We start from the raw sequence: 22,975 nt of genomic DNA on the forward strand, positions 1-22,975 counted from the left end.
GCACAGCGTCATGGCTTGCAGATTCCTGAGGACCAAGTGGCTCCTCACATATCCTCCTCAGATGAGGAGGAGGAGGAGGAGGAGGAGGTGGAGGAGGAGGTGTAGGAGGAGGAGGAGAGCGAAAATGAACATCTTGCAGAGTCCCATCAACCAGCGGCAGCAGTACGCGACTACATTGCTGCCCGGGATGCAAGGAACGTGCTCACCTTGGCCAGATTTGCTTAGCCTAGCCAATCAAGCACTTCTGCCTCGCAGCTTCTTACCAGAACTTCGACAATGGCCAAGAACCAGCGGATTGCTAACAATTTGACCACCATACTGACCATTGCAAGTAATCCTAAGCCCTCAATGTGGAAGTCCCATTAGCAAAATGACACATGCCACAACTGCAGCAGTAGCCATCAGATTTTTTACTTACAGTAACCATCTGATGGCTTTTTAACATTAAACATCAAATTTCACCCAAGTGACTACCCTTGTGACTATTTGTGCAGTATCTTTCTCTTACGCATGCTCCTACGTGGTGCTTCCCCTGTGGCTTCAGCAGATGTGGAGGCCCCTTGCTCAGTTTCTTGCTGCTCCTGTCTCGACACCTTTGGCGGGCATCCTCTGGGGTTGCAAACCTGTGAAGGCTCGGCAACAGTCTGCTGCTCCTGCGGCTGTGCAAGGGTTGAGACGCTGATCTCAGTTGGGTGGGAACTCTGGTGGAGCTCTGACCGAGGGCTCTGCAGTGGCATGGAAGTGTGAGCGCTTGGAGAGGAGCCCCCACTTCCTTGATGTCTGCCACCAACTTCCCTCTCATGGGTCAGGTCCCCCTCAGCGCTTGCAAGTGGCTTGAGAGCACCTTGCTGCACATCAGAGGGGCCATGGGGACCCGTTATCTGCACTGGCAGTCCTACTCAGAAGGACTTCCATGAAGGTCTGGTTTCTCTGTTCAATAGATGACCATCGCTCCTCCAGAGATGTCATTCTATTCTGAACACTCACCATGTTTTCTGCACTTTGGTGACTTATCACCTCCATGGAGGTTGCCATCCTTTCCATGGTGATGCGTTCATGCGCAAATGACTCCACAAAGGCTCTGCTCATGTTTGCAATAGACTCCTCCATTCGCTCCACACTCGCAGTGACCCTGGAGACACAACCTGCCAGAGACTCCTGCATCTGTTCCTGGAGTTCTAGCACCGCTGATCTTGTGGATGGACCCAGAGGCAGAGGGTCGACATGCAACTGAGCCAAGCTGGGAGAGTCCTGCGCCCTCCAACTAGGACTCTCCACTGCTGTCCCTGTTTGCACAATCTGCTGATGCTTACTTGTGAGCTGTGATACACCAGGTGACAACACTACTCTATCTCGCGAAGGTCCCACCGAGGTGTGAGTGTCTGTGCTGGTGTTGGGTGCGCTGAATTCTGCTGACGCTGCACCCTCAGAGGTTGCAGCTTCCTCTGAGGAGTCTGGAGGCTCAGCCTGTTCCTCCTGGACAGTGGGGACAGGTGCTTGCGATGGTCCTGTGGGGGAGTAAAGGAAAGAGTCAGAGATGTGATGCCAAGGTACATGCACATTGCATATTGCAGATGATCATAAGTCCATCTATTAGAGCTTCAGAATCATTATTAGTGACTCATGCAATATCAATGAGAGAGATGGAAAACTGTTCTGTCACCAGCTTGCTGTGATGCACCCGTCTGTCCGTCCCCCACTTGCGTATCGTCCTCCACTCCCATGATCTCCAGGACCACATCCTCCCAGGGGTTGAGCTGGGCTACTGAGGGTGGCCCTCCTCCTGTCTTCGCTCTTTCCCTCTTATTGTGAGCTCTCTTTTCCTGCAATGAGGGAGACAAGTGGAGTTTGAGTGAGAATGAAGGAGTGAGTGTAGAGAATCCATAGCATAGATGCTTAGAAGGAGACAAAGATGGAGTGAGGTGGCAAGACCAAGGGCCCTCCCTGTGTGTTGTAAGTTGTTTTCATAGCATCACAGTGATAGGGAGTGTGAGGGCTGCATAGTCGAATAGTTAGGTGAATGTGACCATAGAGAGAGAGGGAATGGGTAAGGGTGCATGGATGTCAGTGTCAAGTGGGATGTGGAGGAAGAGATTGCTAAAGCTGAGTGCTGGTGAGGAGAGGCAATGGGGATCAGATTGAGGGTGATGGGAATTCATACTCACTTTTCCAGTGCGCAGAAGGTCATGAAACCTCTTCCTGCACTGAAGCCAGGTTCTGTGGGTTATTGACAAAGAGTTGACCTCTTGGACCACCTGGATCCACACAGCCTTGGTCTGCTGGGAAGGCTTCTTCCTCCCTGAAGAAGGGAAGAGCACCTCTTTATTGGCTCTTGCTCCCTCCACTAAAGCTTGCAGGGCAACTTCATCAAACCTGGGAGCAGACTGAGGTTTCTCGCTGGTCATTCTGCCTCCAGGTCCCTCTAACATGAAAGGCCAAAAGGTTGGCAGTCTGCAGAAGAAGCAAGGCTTGTTGCAGACCTTAAATGCAGCAGCAATGATGACATCATCGGAGGCGAGTTTCAGACTGATAAAATTAATTGAGCCATGGGTTCCCACATGCTGGAACTCAATTGCCCACTTAAGTTAAAATCGCATCATTCTCCCACATCGATTTAGAATCGGGTGGCTAACACGAAAAGCGGATTACACGACCCCAACCCACCCCAGTGACAAAATCCAGCCCGTTATGTCTGAAACATTCTGAACCAACTTTATCTCTTTGTAATCTCTGTAAATTCACTATTTGAGCTAATAATCACAATTTTATTGATAAGAATTGTCAACAGTCACTCTCCTATAGCAGCTGCTCCTTTTGATCTGTGGCAAAAGCTTCCTTTTGTAACATCTGTGCATGCTTCTCTCCACATGTCTTCCAGTCTGACTCGTGTCAGCCGTGGCTCACTCTTGCCTCTGAGTCAGAAGGTTGTGGGTTCAAGTCCCACTCCAGAGACTTGAGCACAAAAATCTACACTGACACTCCAGTGCAGTGCTGAGGGAGTGCTGCACTGTTGGGGGTGCCGTCTTTCGGATGTAATATTAAACCAAGTCTGCTCTCTCAGGTGGATGTAAAAGGTCCCATGGCACTATTTTTGAAGAAGAGCTTATCCCCGGTGTCCTGGTCAATATTTATCCCTCAATCAACATAACAAAAACAGATTATCTGGTCACTATCAAATTGCTGTTTGTGGGAGCTTGCTGTGTGCAAATTGACTGCCGTGTTTCCTACATTACAACAGTGACTACTCTTCAAAAGTACTATATTAGCTCTAAAGTGCTTTGGGACATCTTGAGGTCATGAAAGGTGCTATATAAATGCAAGTCTTTCCTTTTTTCTTCCTAAAGACAAAGCTGATCGACAATCATAGAAATTACAGCATAGAAAGAGACCATTCAGCCAATCGTGCCTGTGCCATTGCTAATTCTTCAACTGGAGCTATCTGTTAAATCCGTGAATCTTGATGTATGGTGTCCTTCAATAAATAGACAGAGACTGCATAGGAACAATCAACGGTGTTTACTGGATGAGGGTTACTCTAAAACTAAGTACAAATCCCTACTCAGGGTTTATATACAGGTGTGGTCATTGCCGGTACTACAGTATACAGGAGCTGTAAAAAGTAGTTCTCCCCTTAAAGGTACATACACTACAATTCCTCCCCTTTTAGATTAACAGTACCATAACATTCATTTAACAATTAAATATCAACTAATTACAATTAACACTTTTAACATGCAACATTAACTGAAAATAGTCTATTTATAAATTCAGTCTTTGGGGAGGCTTCCTGATCCTTTCTGGATAGCGCCTTTCCTGAGTGTCTTGCTCTTGGTGCTGAGGTGATTCTGGCCCCCTGTCGTCGGTTGGTTCATCAGCTTCCGATGCTACTGTTTCTGGGGTACATGCTACCGGTATGTCAGGTTCATCACCAGGTACGTATGGGCGAGACATGGGGTTGACTCGTTCCTGTGATTCTAGGATCTGGTCAACATGCATTTCACAATGTTCTCCCCAACATCCACTGTGTACATTAGTGGCCCCTGCCATGTGCATATCGTTCCTGGTTGCCATTTCTCTGTTCGGTAGTCGTGGGCCAAGACTGGTTGCCCTACATTGAAGCTCCTTGTCGGCTTCTCATTGATGTGCTGGAATTGCTTATTCTCAACATCTCTTCGTACATTTGGTCTGAGCAAATCCATACGAGATCTCAACCTTCGGTTAAAGAACATCATGGCCGGGGTCTGGTTGGTGACTGCATGTGTCGCATTTCTGTAGGCTAACAGGAAATTGTCCACCTTGTGCTGCAGTGGAATGTCGTCATCGCACATGGCCCTTACTGCTTTCTTAAAGGTTTGTACGAACCTCTCAGCCAATCCATTTGTGGCTGGATGATACAGGGCGGATGTGTAATGCTTTACCCCATTCCTCTTCATAAGTCTTCGAAACTCCTTGGACACAAACTGTGGTCCGTTATCAGAGCAAATCTGCTCTGGCAAGCCGTTCCTGGCAAATATGGTCCGTAGGACTGCAATAGTTTTCTCCGTGGTGGTGGAGGACATTTTGATCACCTCAGGCCATTTCAAGTGCGCATCAACAGCTATTAAAAACATTGAGTCCATGAATGGACCAGCAAAATCAATATGCACCTGTTGCCATGGAGATCAGGGCCACTCCCATGGGTGTAGAGGGGCATGTGGTGGTGCATTTTGGACCTTCTGGCATCCTGAGCAGCTCTTTGTCAGGTCCTCGATTTGCTGATCGATCCCCGGCCACCACACATAAGCCCTAGCAAGGCTTTTCATTTTCACCCCTCCCAGATGGCCTTTGTGAAGCTCATTGAGCACTCTCTCCCTTAACTTGGGTGGAATTACCACTCGGGATCCACACATCAAGGTCCCCTGGCATACTGACAGCTGTTCTCTTCTGGATGAGAATGCTGGCAACAGTGAGTCGCCATGTGTTGGCCATCCCTTCACCGTCAAGTCATATACCCGAGACAATGTCGGGTCATTTCGGGTCTCCTTCTCTATATCAGCGTTAGTTTCAGGCAAGCGTTCAATTATAGTCGAATGAAATATTTCGACAGGGTCCACTGCTGGTGCTTCCTCCGCAGTAGGCAGTGGCAGGCGTAATAGCCCATCAGCGTTTCCATGCTGTTTCGTGCCCTTATACTCATTTCATATTGGTTCGCCCCTAGAAAAAGGGCCATCTTTGTAGCCGTTGCGCAGTCATCACCGGAACGCCCTTCATTGGATTAAAGATGGAGACAAGTGGTTGGTGGTCAGTCAGCAAGGTGAACTTCTGCCCGTGCAGATAGTGGTTGAACTTTTTCACTCCCCACACTAGGCTGAGGGCCTCCCTGTCAATCTGGGCGTAGTTACGCTTGGCTGAGGTTAGTGATCGTGACGCAAAGGCTATTGGCCTCTCTGAGCCATCCGAGAATTTGTGCGACAGCACCGCTCCAATGCCATAGGGTGATGCATCACACGCCAACCTAATTGGTAGTGCTCGGTTGAAATGAGCCAACACCTCTTTTGATGTGATCAATTCTTTGCTCTTCTGGAAAGCTTGTTTATATTCGTCATTCCACTTCCATGGTACCCCCGTTTGCAGTAGGGTGTTCAGTGGGTGTAGTACGGTAGACAAATTTGGCAAGAACTTATGGTAGTAGTTCACCAGCCCGCGGAACGACCTCAGTTGTGACACATTTTCCAGTGCTGGAGCCTTGACTACTGCCTTAATCTTTTCAGGGGACTTATGTAACCCCTCTTCATCAATAACGTGGCCACAATACGAGATCTGCTTTTAGAAAAACTCGCATTTGTGGCGATTAGCTTGGAGCCCATATTCCTTCAATCTAGTGAGCACCTGCTCCAGGTTGGCCAGGTGATCACTGTCATTTTCGCCCGTGACCAGGATGTCATCCAAATAACACTGGGTCCCTGGAGTCCTTTGCAGGACTTGATCCATTGCCCTTTGCCAAATAGCCGGATCAGATGCTACCCCGAACACCAGCCAGTTGTATTGGTAGAGACCTTTATGAGTGTTGATCGTGAGGTACTGTTTCGAGGCTTCTTCTACCTCCATTTGCAGGTACGCCTGGGCCAGATCAATCTTAGTGAAGCGTTTCCCTCCAGATAGCGAGGCGAAAATATCTTCAATCCGCGGAAGCGGATATTGTACCGTGTGAAGGACTGGGTTCACTGTCGCCTTAAAGTCCCCACAGATGCGAACCTTCTTTGGTTCCCCAGGCATATTACTCAATGACCTCTTCATTACAGGAACGATGGGTGTAGCCCACTCGCTCCAGTCCACTTTGGACAGTACTCCTGAACGTTCCAAACCTTCCAGCTCTGCTTCGACGGCTGGGCGGATCGCATAAGGCACCAGTCTGGCCTTAAAAAACTTTGGGCTTGCATTTTCCTCTATTTTGATCATCGCTGTTATGCCTTTTAGTGTTCCGAGTTCCTCCTGGAACACTTCTTGTGCATCAGTTAGCATTTTTGACAGTCGTCCAGGTGTGACGTCGTCATCCTTTTTGGCATCTACAGTAAGTGCTTGTATGGAATGCCAATCTAGCTGTATCTTCCGGATCCATTCACGTTCTAGTAGTGGTGGTCCTCCCTCTGGCAATACATATAGGTCCATTTTTGGTGTTTCCTTGCTGTTATATATAACTTTCACCCTTATTTTTCCTTTGGGGTAGACTTTTTGCCCCGTGTACGTCTTCAAGACGATCTCTGTATCTCTCAAGGGTATATGTGAGAATAGCTGCTTGTAGTTCCTTCGGTTTATGACTGTTAGGGCTGATCCTGTGTCCAATTCCATTTTCACTTGGACTCCGGCTATCTTGAGCGTGACCCAGATAGTTTGGTGATCCTCCATTTTGATCACATTATGTAGTTTCAGACAACCCAGCTCCTTGCTTCCGGAGTCTGTATCCCTTTTCTGTTCGTCTGAACTACTCTCCGTCACCTTATGTACCTTCTTGTACTTCTCCTGTGGAGATTTCTTGCTGCTGGTTTTCTTTTCCGACCTGCAGACTCTTGCTATGTGTCCTACTTTTCCACACTGTCTGCACACTTGGTCCTTGAACCAACAATCCTTATGGTCGTGTGTTGTTCTGCCGCAGCGATAGCACTTCACTGTTCCGTATGACATTTCATTTGTGCCATATTCTTGCGGTCTCCGTTGTATCTCAGCCGCGCCCTGTGCTGCTGCTTCGTGTGATACTGCCATGCTGAAAGCCTTGTCCAGCGTAAGATCCTTTTCTGATAGAAGCCGTTTCTGGGTTCCTTCACTTTGAAGCCCACACACAAACTTGTCCCTTAAAGTATCTGCTAGTCCCGTTCCAAACTGGCAGCATTTTGATAGCTTGCACAGTTCCGTTAAAAACTCAGCATTACTTTCATCTTTATGCTGGTTCCTTTTGTGAAACTTAAATCTTTCTGCTATCAGCAGCGGTGTGGGGTTTAAGTGGTCCCATAGGATTGACACTATGTTTTCAAAATTCTTTTCCGCTGGTTTCTCTGGGGTTACTAGGTTTTGCAGTAAGCCATACATTTTTGCACCCATTGAATTCAACAATACCGGCGCTTTCTTGTCATCTGGCACTTCATTCGCCTTGCAGTATACTTCAATGCGTTCGACATATTTCGTCCAATCTTCGACTTCATTGTCGAACACTGTGATACTGCCACTCTTTGGCATTTTTTTTTTTTTTGGTGTTGTTAGACCGGCTCAAAATGGCGTCTCCTGCGCTCTCCCTTCTTCTCCGCTGGCTCAAAATGGCATCTCCCGCGCTTTCCTTTCTTCTCCGCTGCGGCTCAAAAATGGTGTCTCCCGCGCTCTCCCTTCTTCTCTGTTGCAGCTCAAAAATGGCGTCTCCCGCGCTCTCCCTTCTTCTCCGCTGCAGCTCAAATAGCGTCTCCCGCGCTTTCCTTTCTTCCCCCGCGGACGCTGCTCAGCCCTTGAACACCGGCCGCGCTTTGCGCGTTTTCCTGCACGCCTCTCTCGTTGACGCCGCTCAGTCCTGAACCCCGGCTGTGCCCCGTGCGCTCTACCCTCTCTCTCTTTTTTTTTTCCATCGACGCCACTCGGTCTTCAAACCCAGCTGCGCCCTGTGCGCTTTACCCTCTCTCTTACACCGTCGACGCTGCTCGGCCTTCCCCTGTGCCGTTGGTCAGCTCCAGCCGCCGCCGTCCGGGAAGGGTCTGCGCTGTACCTGCTGCCAGCCCGTCTCACTGGAGTCTCCGCCGGATGGTCGACGCCCGTGCCCCTGGAATCGGCCTTCTTCTGCAGAGTTGCAGGTAGGTTCGAATCGACTCGTCGCCAATGTTAAATCCGTGAATCTTGATATATGGTGTCCTTCAATAAATAGACAGAGACTGCAGAGGAACAATCAACGGTGTTTACTGGATGAGGGTTACTCTAAAACTAATAGTACAAATCCCTACTCAGGGTTTATATACAGGTGTGGTCACTGCCGGTACTACAGTATACAGGAGCTGTAAAAAGTAGTTCTCCCCTTAAAGGTACATACACTACACTATCTGCTCTAATCTTCATTTCCCTGCCCTTTTTCCTGGCTACCTCCAGAATTACCAATGTTGCACTTGCCACCACAGGCATTATTTGCCAGAATCACATAGCCCCTCTGGTTCATGGTGGAATTCTGCAACTCCACACATGACAACGCCTTCCCTACATCATCTTTGTGTCCATTGATCGTATGGTATTTCTGTATCTTAACAACATCATGATCATCAAACATGATAAAAGCAAAATCCCTCTTCCTTCCGCTCTGTTGATTCAGCATAAGTTGAACAATTAGTTTAGATATAACTGAATGTTTTAAAAAGTACTCCCCTTATGCCACGGGCAAAGATTTTCTTCAGCCAAATGAGTTCCAGATATGGTGGAGTTCTTCTTGATACTGCCCTTTTAGGTTCGACAACAAATCCATCGACTTTGTGAGGTCTGGCAGGCATTGCACCATTTACCTCAGAGACACAGGAATATGTAAGAAAATCCAATCGCCCTGGGGCATTTCATCTGTAGGTCCCACACAGTCAATCTGTCCCATTTCTCAAAGTGGTCTTGAAGACTTTTGTCTGTGGTTTTGAAGCTCAGACCACCAATGAAGAGTTTACACAGCTGCTTGTATTCTTCCTGTTTTCCTCAAAGAGAGAGAGGACAGTCCTGGATTGTCAATGCCACAAAATGGCTCCAAGCAGAAAGAGACTCAATAAAGTCCAGCTGCCTTTTTGACTCTCTTTTCTTGTCCAACTGCAATTTCAATGATTTTGTTAAATAATCTACTTCCATCCTCTATTTAGTTGCATTATTAATACCAACATCAAGGTTTATCTCTGCCACCTCTGCTGGGATCCCTGTTCTCTCGACTCCAATAACACCTGCGATTCCTCCTGTCATCTTCAAGGTGTGAATCTCTGAAATTACCGTCTTATAATGTATTTTCAATCTCTTTTACTCCCGTGCCACTTTTTCTCCTCTTGGAAATGAGTTTGTGTTTAGCCTATCCTTAGGAAAAGTGGTCTCTTTTACTTTTCAAATTATTGCCCCATTGCCCTCACATCGGCACTTTCCAAAGTCATGAAAGTTGCTGATAAGTCTCTTGAGTTATCCTTCACCTTAAAATTCTGCCTAATTCCTAATTTCCAGTATGTTTACAGCATGGCTGTTCCATTGATGATTCTATTGCCTAAGCTTACAATTTTGGAACTAGTTCTTAAACATTTTGATAACTCACCTGTAATTGCCTTTGACGTCTCCAATGCCACGGTTCTGACACCATGTACATTGAAACCCAGTTACTATAAGAACATAAGAACATAAGAAATAGGAGCAGGAGTAGGCCACTTGGCCCCTCGAGCCTGCTCCACCATTCAATAAGATCATGGCTGATCTTGGGCTCAAAGCCTCTTTCCTGCCCGCTCCCCATAACCTTTCACTCCCTTATCTTGCAATGAGTATAGGCCCAGCCTGCTCAACCTTTCCTCATAAGTCAACCCCCTCATCTCTGGAATTAACCTAGTGAATCGTCTCTGAACTGCCTCCAATGCATGTATATCCTTCCTTAAATAAGGAGACCAAAACTGTATGCAGTACTCAAGGTGTGGTCTCACCAACACCCTGTACAGTTGTAGCAGGACTTCCCTCTTTTTATACTCCAACCCCCTTGAAATAAAGGCCAACATTCCATTTGCCTTTTTGATTACTTGCTGTACCTACATGCTAACTTGTTGGGCTGGATTTTAACTCAGCCGTGAGGCGGGCTTTGAGGCGTGTGGGGGGTTAAAATCGCAAAAACTGGGGGTCGGGACCCCCCCCGCCTGGTTCCCGACCCCGAGCCATTTTAACCCAGGCATGTCTGATGGTCCAGACTCCATCCCGCCTCCAACAGGCGGGACTGGTCTTTAAGGCCCTTAATCAGCAATAATTGGCCTTTCTAATCCCATTTTAACAGGCCCTTGCATTTTTAACCCTTTTCCCGCATAAAACACGCCTGGTGAGCACTATTGGCTTGCTGACTATCAGCTGCAGGTCAACCATTAAAGAGGAGATTTAATCAGTCATCATTTGCAGGTTGCAGGACTTTGTTGTTTCAGTCCTGGGGCAACTTTTACCAGGCTTAATCACACCTGTGGAAGGTTGGAGCCTCACACACATCTCCAGTGTGACCTCCTGGGAAACCCCGCTCGCCACCTTCACTCAGCGCTTCCTCAACGGAGGCATATACCAGAAGCATGGGAGCCATTTATTTCCTTCCCTTCTGGGCATTAGATGAGCTCGAACACCAGCCGCGGCACCAGGAGAACCAGGAACAACAGCAGCAGCAACAGGAGCGCCAGGCTGCTGCTCACCCACCTGAAGCTGCACAGGCCAGAAGGGGCCAGCGTTTGGAAGTGGCTTGAGAGCACCTTGCTGCACATCAGGGGGCCATGGGGATCCGTATCTGCACTGGCAGTCCTACTCAGAAGGACTTCCATGAAGGTCTGGTTTCTCTGTTCAATAGATGCCCATCGCTCCTCAAGAGATGTCATTCTATTGTGAACACTCACCATGTTTTCCATACCCTGGCGACTTATCTCCTCCATGGAGGTTGCCATCCTTTCCATGGTGATGCGCTCATGCGCCAATGACTCCACAAAGGCTCTGCTCATGTTTGCTATGGACTCCTCCATTCGCTCCACACGCACATCGACCCTGGAGACAAGACCTGCCAGAGACTCCTGCATCTGTTCCTGGAGTTCCAGCCCCGCTGATCTTATGGATGGACCCAGAGGCAGAGGGTCGACATGCAGCTGAGCCAAGCTGGCAGAGTCCTGCGCCCTCCGAGTAGCACTCTCTACTGCTGTCCCTGTCTCCACAATCTGCTGATGCTCAATTGTGAGCTGTGATACACCAGGTGACAACACTACTCTATGTCCCGAAGGTCCCACCGAGGTGTGAGTGTCTGTGCTGGTGCTGGGTGCGCTGAATTTTGCTGACGCTGCACCCTCAGAGGTTGCAGATTCCCCTGAGGAGTCTGGAAGCTCAGGCTCTTCCTCCTGGACGGGGGCTCTCAATGGTCCTGTGGGGGAGTAAAGGAAAGAGTTAGAGATGTGAGGTCAAGGTTACATGCACATTGCATATTGCAGATGATCAAAGGTCCATCTGTTATAGCTTCAGAATCATTATCAGCGACTCATGCAATGTCAATGAGAGAGATGGAAAACTATTCTGTCACCAGCTTGCTGTGATGCACCCCTCTGTCCGTCCCCCACTTGCGCCTCATCCTCCAGTCCTACGATCTCCAGGACCGCCTCCTCCCAGGGGGTGAGGTGGGCTACTGATGGTGGCCCTCCTCCTGTCCTCGCTCGTTCTCTTTTATTGTGAGCTCTCTTTTCCTGCAATGAGGGAGACAAGTGGAGTTTGAGTGAGAATGAAGGAGTGAGTGTAGAGAATCCATAGCATAGATGCTTAGAAGGAGACAAAGATGGAGTGAGGTGGCAAGACCAAGGGCCCTCCCAGTGTGTTGTCAGTTGTTTTCATAGCATCAGAGTGATAGGGAGTGTGAGGGCTGCATAGTCGAATAGTTAGGTGAATGTGAGCATAGAGAGGGAATGGGTAAGGGTGCATGGATGTCAGTGTCAAGTGGGATGTGGAGGAAGAGATTGCTAAAGCTGAGTGCTGGTGAGGAGAGGCAATGGAGATCAGATTGAGAGTGATGGGAATTCATACTCACTTTTCCAGTGTGCTGAAGGTCATGAAATCTCTTCCTGCATTGTATGCAGGTTCTGTGGGTAGCCGATAAGGAGTTGACCTCTTCTGCCACTTGCAGCCACGCAGCCTTTGTCTGCTGGGGAGGCATCTTCCTCCCTGATGAAGGGAAGAGCACCTCCTTGTGAGCTCTTGCTCCCTCCACTAAAGCCTGCAGGGCAACGTCGTCAAACCGGGGTGCAGACCTCGGTCTTTCTCTTGCCATTCTGCTTCCAGCTCAGTGTATCAGCAAATGCCAAAAGGTTGGCAGCCTGCAGAAGAAGCAAGGCTTGTTGCAGACCCTAAATGCAGCAGCAATAATGATGTCATATTATGAGACTTTCTGACTGGAAATACTCATTTGCCAAGGGTTCCCACACGTTGGAAACCAATTGGCCAATTGAGTTAAAATTGCATCAGTCTCACACACCCATTTAGATTCATGTGGGAAACACCAAATTCAGGGAACCCGACAATTTCCCGAACCCGAGTTAAAATTGACCCTGTTGTGTTTCATGCACAAGGACCCCCAGGTCCCTCTGATCTGTAGCATTTTGTAATCTCTCTCCATTTAAATAATAACTTGCTTTTTTATTTTTCCTGCCAATGTGTATAGCCTCGCACTTTTCCCACATTATACTCCATCTGCCAAATGTTTGCCCACTCACTTAGCCTATCTATATCCCTTTGCAGATTCTTTGAGTCCTCTGCACAACTTGCTTTCCCACTCACCTTTGTATCATCCGCAAACTTGGCTACATTACACTCGGTCCCTTCATCCAAGTTATTAATGTAGATTGTAAATAGTTGAGGCCCCAGCACCGATCCCTGTGGCACCCCACTAGTTACCATTTGCCAACCAGAAAATGACCCATTTATCCTGACTCTCTGCTTTCTGTTAGTTAGCCAATTCTCTATCCATGCTAATGTATTACCCCCAACTCCGTGAGCTCTTATTTTATGCAGTAACCTTTTATGTTGCATCTTATCGAATGCCTTCTGTAAATTCCAATACACCACATCTACTGGTTCACCTTTGTCCACCCTGCTCATTACATCCTCAAAGAACTCCAGCAAATTTGTTAAACATGATTTCCCTTTCATAAAACCATGCTGAGTCTGCTTGACTGCATTATGATTCTCCAAATGCCCTGCTATGGCTTCCTTAATGAAGGACTCCAGCATTTTCCCAATGACAGATGTTAGGCTAACTGGTCTATAGTTTCCTGCTTTCTGTCTCCCTCCTTTTATAAATAGGGGTGTTACATTTGTGGTTTTCCAATCCGCTGGGACCTCTCCAGAGTCCAGGGAATTTTGGTATATTGCAACCAATGCATCCACTATCTCTGCAGCCACTTCTTTTAAGACCCTGGGATGCAGGCCATCTGGTCCAGGGGACTAGCCATCTTTTAGTCCCATTATTTTACTGAGTACTATTTCCTTAGTGATAGTGATTGTCTTTAGTTCCCCCCTCCCTGTGGCCCCTTGATTATCCATTTTTGGGACGTTGTTAGTGTCTTCTACCGTGAAGACAGATACAAAATATTTGTTCAGAGTCTCTGCCATTTCCCCGTTCCCCGTTATTAATTCCCCAGTCTCATCCTCTAAGGGACCAACGTTTACTTTAGCTACCCTCTTCCTTTTTATATACCTGTAGAAGCTCTTACTATCTGTTTTAATGTTTCTTGCCAGTTTTCTCTCATAATTCATCTCTCTCTTTCTTATTTTTTTAGTTATCCTTTGCAGGTTTTTAAAAATTTCCCAATCCTCTGGTCTCCCACCAACCTTGGCAACATTGTATGCCTTCATTTTCAATTTGATACCATCCTTTACTTCCTTAGTTAGCCACGGATGGTGCTCCCTTCTCTTAAAATCTTTCTTTCTCACTGGAATATATTTTTGTTGAGAGTTATGAAATATCTCCTTAAATGTCCACCACTGCATTTCAACTGTCTTACCCTTTAATTTATTTTTCCAGTCCACTTTAGCCAGTTCTACCCTCATGCCATTGTAATTGCCTTTGTTTAAGATCAGGACACTGGTTTGAGATGCAACTTTCTCACCCTCCAATTGAATTTGAAATTCAACCATGCTATGATCACTCTTTCCTAGAGGATCCTTTACTATGAGATCATTTATTAATTCTGTCTCATTACATCAACCTACCAAAGCCATGTTCATCATTATTTAGTTTCCTCTCAAATCGAACTATAGCTAGTGACTGATTCCCTGACTTTTCCATTAGCTCAGGGATATTTTCTCCCTCCTACATTATTCTTTATTCCATATTAATGATCTCCAGCACTCATTATATTCTCTTATCCAGTCTTTTGTTGCTGACTCCACTCTATATTCATCAACTTCCTTCAGATCAGATACACTCTCCAGTCCTCTTAGTCCAATGGCAAATCACTATGTCTTTGATCTGCTCCATGCCCTTCAATGAGACGATGAAAATCTTTCAATTCTTCAGATGGATAGTTTTATTGCGTCTCTCAGAAGTCTGACTGACATGACTCCAACCTTGGTCTTCACCTCTCAAACATTTTGAATTAACTATCTCTTTTGGCCTCAAATGGAAGTCCTATTTCTCCTCCTTAGTAAAGCTGCCTTGAAGAAACATTTCCTCTTTTACACAAAACATTTATTTTCCCTTCTGCATCAGTCCATCCAAGACTTAGATACTGCTGTCATATCTCTGGAAGTTTTTCTAACACCTCTCTTGATTTTTAGGTAGGATTCAAGAAAGGGTAATTTGAAAAATGAATGTTTTCTCATTTCTTGTGTCCAATGTCGCTCTCTCCACTGCAAGACTTTTCTCTCTCTATTTATCAACACTATTATAGTCAGTGCTCTTCTCAACTTCCCAATACATCATCCTAACTTTAAGAAAAACTTACATTTATATAGCGCCTTTCATGACCACCGGATGCCCCAAAGCACTTTACAGCCAATGAAGTACTTTTTGAAGTGTAGTCACTGTTGTAATGTAGGAAACGCGGCAGTCAATTTGCACACAGCAAGCTCCCACAAACAGCAATGTGATAATGACCAGATAATTTGTTTTAGTGATGTTGATTGAGGGATAAACATTGGCCAGGACTCCGGCGATAACTCCCCTGCTCTTCTTCAAAATAGTGCCATAGGATCTTTTAAATCCATCTGAGAGCAGATGTTTAACACGTCTCATCTGAAAAAGGGGACATCTTTCAAGACATCACACAGTATCCTACTCTAACTCATCTTTCCCAAAATCAACATTGTGGAACATTTTACTCCCTTAATCTAGTTACTTGTGCTCTCTAGAATTTGAATCCTTCACCATAGTAAACAATTTGCATATATCAGTTTTGGTAATTCCCTTCATAATCTTGAAAATTTGAATTAGGGCACATTGAAGTTCCAAAGAAAGTAAGCCCAACTTCTTTAACCTTTCCTAATAACTTAAATTGCTGATATTGGGAATCATTGCATTGTAGCTTCTCAAGAGCAAAAATATGGTTATTATGATTCGGTGATCAGAAGTAGAAATAGGTTCTGACCAGTAATCTATATAACAATGAACATAGAAGTAGGAGTAGGTCATTTGGCTCCTCGAGCCTGCTCCGCCATTTAATAAGATCATGGCTGATCTGATCTTGGCCTCAACTCCACTTCCCAGCCCGCTCCCCATAACACTTGACTCCCTTACCTTTCAAAAATCTGTCTATCTCCACCTAAAATATATTCAATGACCCAGCCTCCACAGCTCTCTGGTGAAGAGAATTCCAAAGATTCACGACCCTCAGAGAAGAAATTCCTCCTCATTTCCGATTTAAAAGGGTGCCCCCTTATTCTGAAATTATGCCTCCTAGTTCTGGATTCCCCCACGAGGGGAAACATCCTCTCTGCATCTACCCTGTCAAGCCCCTTCAGAATCTTATATGTTTCAATAAGATCCCCTCTCATTCTTCTAAACTCCAATGAGTATAGGCCCAACCTGCTCAACCTTTCTTCATAAGACAACCCCTTCATCTCCGGAATCAACCTCGCAAACCTTCTCTGAACTGCCTCCAATGCAAATATATCCTTCCTTAAATAAGGAGACCAAAACTGCACGCAGTACTCAAGGTGTGGTCTCACCAATGCCCTGTACAGTTGTAACAGGACTTCCTTACTTTTATACTCCATTCCCTTTGCAATAAAGGCCAACATTTCATTTGCCTTCCTAATTACTTGCTGTACCTGCATGCTAACTTTTTGTGATTCATGTACAAGGACCCCCGATCCCTCTGTACCTCAGCATTTTGTAATCTCTCCCATTTAAATAATAATTTGCTTTTTTATTTTTCCTACCAAAGTGGATAACCTCGCATTTTCCCATATTAAACTCCATCTGCCAGATTTTTGCCCACTCACTTAGCCTATCTATATCCCTGGTATAAACTATTTTGATTCATATTCTAATTGCTATTTGTCTTTATACAGCAGCTAACCACTGACAGTTTCATAGATTTATCCTTTATAATCCCTAGTTCTCTTTCTTGATAAATACTGCATCACTGTTCTATTTAACATATATGCCTCTATTTGTTCCTAGCTTCCACTTTCATTATTTTACACTTATCCACACTAAACTACATCTGTCATTTTGTGGACCAGATAATAAAAAATCCAAATTCTTCTGCAGATGGCTACAATTTTCCTCATTATTTGCCCTGCCATTTCTTTTAGTATCTCCTGACATTTGAAAAAAAAATTATCTGTCCAAGTTATTAATCTCTCAAATTAAAAGCCTTTTCATACAGTATGCATCCCACCTTAAATCTGAATGTTACACATTAATGATTGGTTGAAGTAACAAAGATCTGTTCATATAACTCAAATATATCAACAGAAGGTGAAAGATAATGCTACCAGTCAGTAGCAAGAATCCTACACAAAGCCCTCCAATCAAAATCATTATTTTTCAAACCCAACTATTTGGAACCAACCTCTAATACAAAATGAACCAACTAATTTGTCCAAACATTCTTTTTTTCAAACTGCTTTCAGCAAATTTTTTCTTTCTCAGCCAGGTCAGTATATACAGCTAAAATAACATTTCTAACATACCCAACACATAAAAAATTACAAATTTATGAAAAAAAATCACTAAACCTACTTAGAAAATTAGTCACTTAATGTTAGAAATACCTGCAAGACCTTTGCCTGCCCATCTCCCTGGAGCCTGCAGGTTGAGTTCTGCTTGGAGATTTCAACTGTGCCTCAAGTGCTGGGAATATCTAGCTACTGACATGTTCTGTGTGTATGAGGCAGATGCATTAGGGGAGTTGTACTTTTCATGCTACTCCTGTAAAACTACAATACCCAGAGTGCATTAGGCCAACTCATGTCACTTGACAACTAGAAGACAGAAGAAGAAAGAAACAAATAAATAAAGTAATTGCAATTTAAGCAAATACAATGGCCCGGATTTTATGGTCAGCAGTGAACGAACGGCACCAGCACTTGGCCACAGACTTTCTATGGGCTTTTGCACTGGAACTTGTAGTGATTAGAAATCCATTTTGGTGTGGCGCCCTCTACAGGGGATCTGGGAGCTGTGTGAACAGGACAAGCAGCTGTGTATCTCCTTAACCAATCAGGTTGAAGAATCCTTACTGAGGCACACAGAATTGTAAGTTAGAACAGTTAATTCAATGTCAAATCATGTACAGAAACCAAAATAAAGAGAGGGAAGGAAAGATGGGATTAGTAGAGAGAGAGAGCAAGAGAGAGAAAAAAGACAGAAAGAAATAGTTAAAAAAAATTAAAAATTATTTTTTAAAATCTCCAACAATAATTAAAAGCTGAAGGACTGAGACTCCACACTTGTAAAAGTTCATTTTCAGTGCCAGAGTGGTTGTTTGGCAGTAATTAAGACTTAACATGCCATTAAAAATTTACTTACACTGGACTGGACAAGCCCTAACTTTTTCTGGCGTGTTTAGTGGGTATCACATAAGTACAGCAACTTCACACCCTTCATGTGTTTGAATGCCGCGTCTCTCGGTGAGATACTGTAATAGCAAAGCTTCTGGAGGAGCAGGGCAACTCGGACAGCAACTTCCTGATTCCTGCATTTAACTGCGCAGAATTTGCTGTCCGATTTACTCTTTAATAATGGTGAGCGCTGACAGCCTCACCGTTATTTTTACTGCAAAATCCAGGCTATAAATCCACCATGAGAGTGAGAGCAAAAAAATGATGATATGTGTATCTGAGGATAAGACATTTTTGAGGAGAACAGCAAAGTTACTAGCATCTTAAGCAAGTTTCACAAAGTAGTAAATAAATAGATTACAAATATTATATTTGTGATGGTCTGTGTCTTTCAGTTTCACTAAGACATACAATATTTTTATCTCATCAGTTATGTGATGTATTGCTTCAGTAAGTTTTCTATATTAAAATGGCAAACCCAGCTGAACCTCTGTAAACATCAGAAACTGCACTCTAGGTCGATGCTACAGATCCACTAGCATATATTAAAATTGCATGTGCTCCAATCCGATCCCTGGGGTACTGTCCTCTTAACCTCTTTCCAGCCTGAAAAGTTTCCATTTTCTGTTTCTTGTTTTTAAGCTAATTATTTATCCATGGTGTACTTTACCTCCTGTACCTTAGTGATTAATCTCCAATAAGGAATCTTATCAAACGTTTTCTGAAAATACAAATATACAATATTAACTGCATTTTCCCTGTCCACCATGTATGTAGTCTCTTCAAAACACTGCAGCAAGTTAGTTAAACATGACTTTCTTTGATTGTCTTTCAACAATTTGCACTTTTCTAAGTGTTCGCTCACATATCTCAAAATTATTTCTCAAAGAACTTCCTTACAACAGATATTAAACCTATTAGTTTATGGTTTCTCTTAAACATTTATGAAATAATGGATTCATGTTGGCTACTTTCCAATTCCTAAGGATTTCTTCTAAACTTAGTGACAAACAGGTCAGTTAAAATGTTATCAATTTCATTAAGACTTGTAGGTGAGAGTTGCCTGGATTTGATAAATTATCTGTCTTAAGACTATTTTACACCTTCGTAGAACCACATCCACTGTTACTTTTGCACTGTCAAATTCCTTCCCCACTGTTCCTAGAAACCTGATATCTCACATAAGTAACTGTCCATTCTCTTCAGGAGTAAAGATGGATGTGAAGTAGTTACTTAGTAACTGCACTTTCTTTGTCCCTGGATTTGGACTTCTCACTATGCTTTAATTGGGCTAATTATTTAATTCACCCTTTGTTTACTGTGCATGTAACTTGGAAAAACTCTAGTTACATGCAATCTTACATTTAGTATATCTCTTAGATTTTTTTGTCTTTGCTTTTGTTTTTCTTTATAATTTACCAGATCCTCATCTCCATTAAATTATTTTGTCTGTTTTCAAAGTCTTTCAATGGAATGCTAAACTGAGGTTCCATCTGTCTGTTCAGTTGTACGTAAAGGGGGATAAATTGGGTATCGCCCATTTTGGGGCGCAAATATCGGCCGGGTGCAAAGTTTAGCGCCTGGCGCTAATTGTCACCTCCAACTGCAAAATTCGCCTTTATCGCCCCAGGAGTTGATTTGAGCGCTAAATCAGGCGCTACACACCTCTCTTAAGGCGCAAACATCGGGGAGCGAGGCACTACCTCAGAACGCTACCGAAGTTCAGGCGATGTCAGTTACCATGGAAGCCAGACAGACTGGCGCCGTACAGTTCTTAAAGGGGAGGGGCCATCTTGCTGGCCAACCACACCCTGCTCATTGCAGCCTTGAATCTCAGCCTAGAGAGACCTCTAAAGCAATTGTGTTGGAAGCACTAATGGATAGGCCCAGGGAAAGTGCTCGGCACTTAGGAACCTCAAAAGTGAGGCTGAGGGCCAAAATTCCTTAGGACAATATTAAATCTTTCCGGTTAAATCTCGCTCTCAACCTGCGTGTACCAAAAATTTTGCCAACAAGAAAAGACAGGAAGTGCCCGCCTTTAAATAGCGCTTCCCCAGCCCCTTCCTGACTTGAAAATGTTCCACTCTACCTGTCGTTCCTAGCGGCAGGCGCTAAGGCTGGGGCGTGACTCAATATCCGGCCCAGGGCGCTACTGGGGCGTTGCACGCTCGACTGACGTCACGATCTGTGGGTGCAGGAGATCATGGCGGTAGTGTTTAGCGGTGCCGCAAAACGACTGGTCAATTTCACGAGTGCCGCTAAAATCGTCGCGCTCGGGCACTAAGTTCCTAGCGCCCCGTTAGCTCCCCCCCCCCCAGAAGCACTAACCCAACTGAATTTTTCCCCCAAAAGATCTCATGGCACTATTTGAAGAAAAGCAAGGTGTTGTTCCAGTGTTCCAGCCAACATTTATATTTTGTAAAATCACTATACAGTTTTGTCACATGGTACATATGAGGGAATACATTAGCACCTGTGTTGGTATAGTTGTGCACATGTTGAGAACTTTGCATTGTTTGAGGGTGAGAATAATTGATTAGTCCCTGGGATTTTACTGTGCAAAGGACCTATCAAGGGTCCTGGCAACCTGTAGGGTGGTGTCACTGCTCTTCACGATGTCTGGAGGGGATTGTTCGTTTTTACTCCTATTCTGACCTATGTATAAGTGGCTAGGTATCTAAGTCAGGTAGGCTGCCAGAAAAGGTCTCCAGACTGGCTAATACTAGTCAAATTCCAGATGGAATCCATACATTACCCACTCTGGTCAGCATTTATCTCACCGATGTTTCATCATGTTTGTTGTGGGAAGGGAAGTGCTTCCCCAAGGTGGGGGGAATATATCTTCTTGCAGCTGGCAGTGTAGGTTACACTAACCTGTGTGCTGCAGGACGAGGATGCTGTCCAGTAGGCAGACCCATCAGGTATAGGCCTGGATCTACAGAGATCGAGATGCTCTTTGTGGCTTCGCAGACTGATTCCCAGAACGTGCTTGGAAATGTGCCCATCTGGCCACTGTACCTCCAGCCGTCAACTCCCAGAGAGGGGTGGTATCTGTGAAGCAATAGTAGGATGGACTGTGTTTGAGGTAATACCTTAAGCTGATCTTCATGCATTCTGCTGCAGGTGGTAGTTGCGAGAGCCTATTTCCAGAACACTCCCCATTCATCCTGTTATCTGGCGCCAGAGGTCCCGTTCCCAGGCCCTTTTTAATCTTTCCGGAGGGCCGGGTCCTCCTGCGCTGTAGCAGCACCTACCAGAGCTGGCATTCATGGTAGCTGCAGGAATGGCACAGAAATTAAGACAAGTCTCAAAAAAGAACACAAGCTGTTGAGAAATAAAGCTCCCGGGTCAAGAGTATTGCGGCTTTAACTGTATTAGAAACATGCCATTCTCCTAATTGTAGTTTACACAAACTATTTATTAGTTACGATAGCAAAATACTGCAGATGTTGGAAATCCGAATTTATTAGTTACCTCTGACTTACTGGGACGATGTATCGTCTGAAAAGTCTCAAGTGCTTAATTCACGAATTTTCCGCAAATATTCTACGTGTAAAATATAAATTCTCGCAATTGGGGAACACTGAATTAATAATTGCGACTTTAAAAAAAAAATCGAATTAAATAAACTGTACAAACTATTTTCCCTCGGCGGGACATCCTCCTGCTAACGGTTAACATACCTGAAGTAATATATGTCTCCACTTTTTCAGCCGCTTTTTCTTATACACGTGGCTCCAACAGTTTGCCATAATGGCTATTATGACTGTGATTGCTTTCTTAAAAAAGATTGTGGCGCACAGCCAGGACCACACAAGACGTCTCGGTCACTGTCACACATTTACACAGCAAAATGAACATAGCCCTGGGGGGTGAGTGCTACTCTGTAAAGAAACATGGGTCTTATTTTGTTGGTGTGTGAACAGTATATCAGCAACTTGATTTTGAGATACTTAAATTTGTATGTATGTGCATATCTAAACAAAATAAATGTTCCATGTTTCTTCACTGATACATATATCAGTATTTCAAACTATTACTCAAAATGTAACAATTTTAGAACACAACATCAAATGTTCCGTGCAAGGGTCTCAATTTCAGTTTATAAATTGCAGTGTAATTTGTACGGGCCTGTACCATGTGCTAAGGCGTGAGAATAAAAAATATATATTTACTATTTATCAAATTCAGACCAAAGATGCCCGACTAAAGGTATACAAAATACTTGAATTACGAGCCTTCCTCATACACGCCCATGTGCATGGACTGTATCTGATACAAGCAAATGTTTGCATACCTCAGCATCTTAAGAAGTGAACGTGAGTTTGTTTTAATGTCTACCAACTCACTACACAGAGGGAACCGGAGACATTTTATGTGGAAATGTTGTGTTGGCGAATGTTTTCTGGTCGCTTTTGTCAGTGTTTAGGTTGGTGGGATAACTGTTTGAAACATGTCATAAATTGTATTTTTCCCAATTAGAGCGCGCTTGAAGTAGATGCGGAAACTCAAGCAGCGCATTGAAAATTAATGCCTATACACAAATACTTTATTTTATATTTAGTGCACGTGGGGCTTATGTCAGGAAATGTCCTACGACCTGATATCACAGTGTCTGTGGGTATTACTCTGTTAATGAAGTTTAACCTTGTTTGTTTTTTTAGATCAGGAAACGGCACTTCGTGCCAGCAAAATCTGGACGATTAGGTACTATAATCAGCGCTGGTGTAATCAGATCGACCACAGG

The 22,975-nt window shown here is 44.6% G+C and overlaps 1 pseudogene; it reads right to left on the bottom strand.

Moving 5' to 3' along the window:
• Positions 1 to 8,557: 8,557 nt before the first annotated feature.
• LOC147124600 (heterogeneous nuclear ribonucleoprotein A3-like) lies at positions 8,558 to 14,506 on the bottom strand (annotated as a pseudogene).
• Between the last annotated feature and the right edge of the window lie 8,469 nt (positions 14,507 to 22,975).

Source organism: Somniosus microcephalus, chromosome 1, assembly GCF_052327205.1.
Source record: "Somniosus microcephalus isolate GS21.2 chromosome 1, FLI_Smic_1.0, whole genome shotgun sequence".
Taxonomy (NCBI): Eukaryota; Metazoa; Chordata; class Chondrichthyes; order Squaliformes; family Somniosidae; genus Somniosus; species Somniosus microcephalus.